Below are 5,000 nucleotides of genomic sequence, written 5' to 3'. Positions count from 1 at the left end.
CAGGCTCGGCCACCCTCCGAGCCTTTTCCTTCCCTCTCCTGTTATGGTGCCTCCCTATTAACCTCTAGGTGGTTGCGCTCGTGACATCAAAAAGACCACTTTTTGAGGAGCAGTCACACTCGGAAAAAATTTCTTTCGTCAGGCAAAAGAACCAGAGTTCTCCGCGGCCATCCACTCCAACCTTGTCCGACTTTGAGGCACCAGGCTCGGCCACCCTCCGAGCCTTTTCCTTCCCTCTCCTGTTATGGTGCCTCCCTATTAACCTCTAGGTGGTTGCGCTCGTGACATCAAAAAGACCACTTTTTGCAGAGCAGTCACACTCGGAAAAAATTTCTTTCGTCAGGCAAAAGAACCAGAGTTCTCCGCGGCCATCCACTCCAACCTTGTCCGACTTTGAGGCACCAGGCTCGGCCACCCTCCGAGCCTTTTCACTCCCTCTCCTGTTATGGTGCCTCCCTATTAACCTCTAGGTGGTTGCGCTCGTGACATCAAAAAGACCACTTTTTGAGGAGCAGTCACACTCGGAAAAAATTTCTTTCGTCAGGCAAAAGAACCAGAGTTCTCCGCGGCCATCCACTCCAACCTTGTCCGACTTTGAGGCACCAGGCTCGGCCACCCTCCGAGCCTTTTCCTTCCCTCTCCTGTTATGGTGCCTCCCTATTAACCTCTAGGTGGTTGCGCTCGTGACATCAAAAAGACCACTTTTTGCAGAGCAGTCACACTCGGAAAAAATTTCTTTCGTCAGGCAAAAGAACCAGAGTTCTCCGCGGCCATCCACTCCAACCTTGTCCGATTTTGAGGCACCAGGCTCGGCCACCCTCCGAGCCTTTTCACTCCCTCTCCTGTTATGGTGCCTCCCTATTAACCTCTAGGTGGTTGCGCTCGTGACATCAAAAAGACCACTTTTTGCAGAGCAGTCACACTCGGAAAAAATTTCTTTCGTCAGGCAAAAGAACCAGAGTTCTCAGCGGTCATCCACTCCAACCTTGTCCGATTTTGAGGCACCAGGCTCGGCCACCCTCCGAGCCTTTTCACTCCCTCTCCTGTTATGGTGCCTCCCTATTAACCTCTAGGTGGTTGCGCTCGTGACATCAAAAAGACCACTTTTTGCAGAGCAGTCACACTCGGAAAAAATTTATTTCGTCTGGCAAAAGAACCAGAGTGTTCAGCGGTCATCCACTCCAACCTTGTCCGATTTTGAGGCACCAGGCTCGGCCACCCTCCGAGCCTTTTCACTCCCTCTCCTGTTATGGTGCCTCCCTATTAACCTCTAGGTGGTTGCGCTCGTGACATCAAAAAGACCACTTTTTGCAGAGCAGTCACACTCGGAAAAAATTTCTTTCGTCTGGCAAAAGAACCAGAGTTTTCAGCGGTCATCCACTCCAACCTTGTCCGATTTTGAGGCACCAGGCTCGGCCACCCTCCGAGCCTTTTCACTCCCTCTCCTGTTATGGTGCCTCCCTATTAACCTCTAGGTGGTTGCGCTCGTGACATCAAAAAGACCACTTTTTGCAGAGCAGTCACACTCGGAAAAAATTTCTTTCGTCTGGCAAAAGAACCAGAGTGTTCAGCGGTCATCCACTCCAACCTTGTCCGATTTTGAGGCACCAGGCTCGGCCACCCTCCGAGCCTTTTCACTCCCTCTCCTGTTATGGTGCCTCCCTATTAACCTCTAGGTGGTTGCGCTCGTGACATCAAAAAGACCACTTTTTGCAGAGCAGTCACACTCGGAAAAAATTTATTTCGTCTGGCAAAAGAACCAGAGTTTTCAGCGGTCATCCACTCCAACCTTGTCCGATTTTGAGGCACCAGGCTCGGCCACCCTCCGAGCCTTTTCACTCCCTCTCCTGTTATGGTGCCTCCCTATTAACCTCTAGGTGGTTGCGCTCGTGACATCAAAAAGACCACTTTTTGCAGAGCAGTCACACTCGGAAAAAATTTCTTTCGTCTGGCAAAAGAACCAGAGTTTTCAGCGGTCATCCACTCCAACCTTGTCCGATTTTGAGGCACCAGGCTCGGCCACCCTCCGAGCCTTTTCACTCCCTCTCCTGTTATGGTGCCTCCCTATTAACCTCTAGGTGGTTGCGCTCGTGACATCAAAAAGACCACTTTTTGCAGAGCAGTCACACTCGGAAAAAATTTCTTTCGTCTGGCAAAAGAACCAGAGTGTTCAGCGGTCATCCACTCCAACCTTGTCCGATTTTGAGGCACCAGGCTCGGCCACCCTCCGAGCCTTTTCACTCCCTCTCCTGTTATGGTGCCTCCCTATTAACCTCTAGGTGGTTGCGCTCGTGACATCAAAAAGACCACTTTTTGAGGAGCAGTCACACTCGGAAAAAATTTCTTTCGTCTGGCAAAAGAACCAGAGTTTTCAGCGGTCATCCACTCCAACCTTGTCCGATTTTGAGGCACCAGGCTCGGCCACCGTACGAGCCTTTTCACTCCCTCTCCTGTTATGGTGCCTCCCTATTAACCTCTAGGTGGTTGCGCTCGTGACATCAAAAAGACCACTTTTTGCAGAGCAGTCACACTCGGGAAAAATTTCTTTCGTCTGGCAAAAGAACCAGAGTTTTCAGCGGTCATCCACTCCAACCTTGTCCGACTTTGAGGCACCAGACTCGGCCACCCTCCGAGCCTTTTCACTCCCTCTCCTGTTATGGTGCCTCCCTATTAACCTCTAGGTGGTTGCGCTCGTGACATCAAAAAGACCACTTTTTGCAGAGCAGTCACACTCGGGAAAAATTTCTTTCGTCTGGCAAAAGAACCAGAGTTTTCAGCGGTCATCCACTCCAACCTTGTCCGATTTTGAGGCACCAGGCTCGGCCACCGTCCGAGCCTTTTCACTCCCTCTCCTGTTATGGTGCCTCCCTATTAACCTCTAGGTGGTTGCGCTCGTGACATCAAAAAGACCACTTTTTTCAGAGCAGTCACACTCGGGAAAAATTTCTTTCGTCTGGCAAAAGAACCAGAGTTTTCAGCGGTCATCCACTCCAACCTTGTCCGATTTTGAGGCACCAGGCTCGGCCACCCTCCGAGCCTTTTCACTCCCTCTCCTGTTATGGTGCCTCCCTATTAACCTCTAGGTGGTTGCGCTCGTGACATCAAAAAGACCACTTTTTTCAGAGCAGTCACACTCGGGAAAAATTTCTTTCGTCTGGCAAAAGAACCAGAGTTTTCAGCGGTCATCCACTCCAACCTTGTCCGATTTTGAGGCACCAGGCTCGGCCACCGTCCGAGCCTTTTCACTCCCTCTCCTGTTATGGTGCCTCCCTATTAACCTCTAGGTGGTTGCGCTCGTGACATCAAAAAGACCACTTTTTTCAGAGCAGTCACACTCGGGAAAAATTTCTTTCGTCTGGCAAAAGAACCAGAGTTATCAGCGGTCATCCACTCCAACCTTGTCCGACGTTGAGGCACCGATGTCGGCCAAGTTCTGAGCGTTCCACCGCCGAATGCCACTGGTCCTCAACACAGCGGACTTCCAATCCAACCTTGTCCGACTTTGAGGCACCGAAGTCGGCCTCAGCCCGAGCCTTCCCCCGCCGACCTCACTGGAGCCCGCCATCCAGGGACCGGCGGAGGTCGCCCGCATGACCGCGGCAAAGTGTCTCGAAGTCGGGCACGACCGCTCGAGTCACCCGCCAACCCGGTCCGGGGCACCTCCAGGGACCGGCGGAGGTCGCCCGCATGACCGCGGCAAAGTGTCTCAAAGTCGGGCACGACCGCTCGAGTCACCCGCCAACCCGGTCCGGGGCACCTCCAGGGACCGGCGGAGGACGCCCGCATGACCGCGACAAAGTGTCTCAAAGTCGGGCACGACCGCTCGAGTCACCCGCCAACCCGGTCCGGGGCACCTCCAGGGACCGGCGGAGGACGCCCGCATGACCGCGACAAAGTGTCTCAAAGTCGGGCACGACCGCTCGAGTCACCCGCCAACCCGGTCCGGGGCACCTCCAGGGACCGGCGGAGGACGCCCGCATGACCGCGACAAAGTGTCTCAAAGTCGGGCATGACCGCTCGAGTCACCCGCCAACCCGGTCCGGGGCACCTCCAGGGACCGGCGGAGGACGCCCGCATGACCGCGACAAAGTGTCTCAAAGTCGGGCATGACCGCTCGAGTCACCCGCCAACCCGGTCCGGGGCACCTCCAGGGACCGGCGGAGGACGCCCGCATGACCGCGACAAAGTGTCTCAAAGTCGGGCACGACCGCTCGAGTCACCCGCCAACCCGGTCCGGGGCACCTCCAGGGACCGGCGGAGGACGCCCGCATGACCGCGACAAAGTGTCTCAAAGTCGGGCACGACCGTTCGAGTCACCCGCCAACCCGGTCCGGGGAACCTCCGGGGACCGGCGGAGGTCGCCCGCATGACCGCGGCAAAGTGTCTCAAAGTCGGGCACGACCGCTCGAGTCACCCGCCAACCCGGTCCGGGGCACCTCCAGGGACCGGCGGAGGATGCCCGCATGACCGCGACAAAGTGTCTCAAAGTCGGGCACGACCGCTCGAGTCACCCGCCAACCCGGTCCGGGGCACCTCCAGGGACCGGCGGAGGTCGCCCGCATGACCGCGACAAAGTGTCTCAAAGTCGGGCATGACCGCTCGAGTCACCCGCCAACCCGGTCCGGGGCACCTCCGGGGACCGGCGGAGGACGCCCGCATGACCGCGACAAAGTGTCTCAAAGTCGGGCACGACCGCTCGAGTCACCCGCCAACCCGGTCCGGGGCACCTCCGGGGAGCAGTGGAGGTCGCTCGCATGACCGCGACAAAGTGTCTCAAAGTCGGGCATGACCGCTCGAGTCGCCCGCCATCCCGGTCCGGAGCTCAACACTTTGTCGTTTTTTCCACTCCCTCCCCATTAACCTCTAGGTGGTTGCGCTCGTGACATCAAAAAGACCACTTTTTGAGGAGCAGTCACACTTAGGAAAAATCCGTTTGCGCTCACACCATCCCTCCCCATTAACCTCTAGGTGGTTGCGCTCGTGACATCAAAAAGACCACT

Source organism: Callionymus lyra, unplaced genomic scaffold, assembly GCF_982586985.1.
Source record: "Callionymus lyra unplaced genomic scaffold, fCalLyr1.hap1.1 HAP1_SCAFFOLD_657, whole genome shotgun sequence".
Classification (NCBI taxonomy): domain Eukaryota; kingdom Metazoa; phylum Chordata; class Actinopteri; order Syngnathiformes; family Callionymidae; genus Callionymus; species Callionymus lyra.
Note: the sequence above shows the minus strand (reverse complement) of the source record.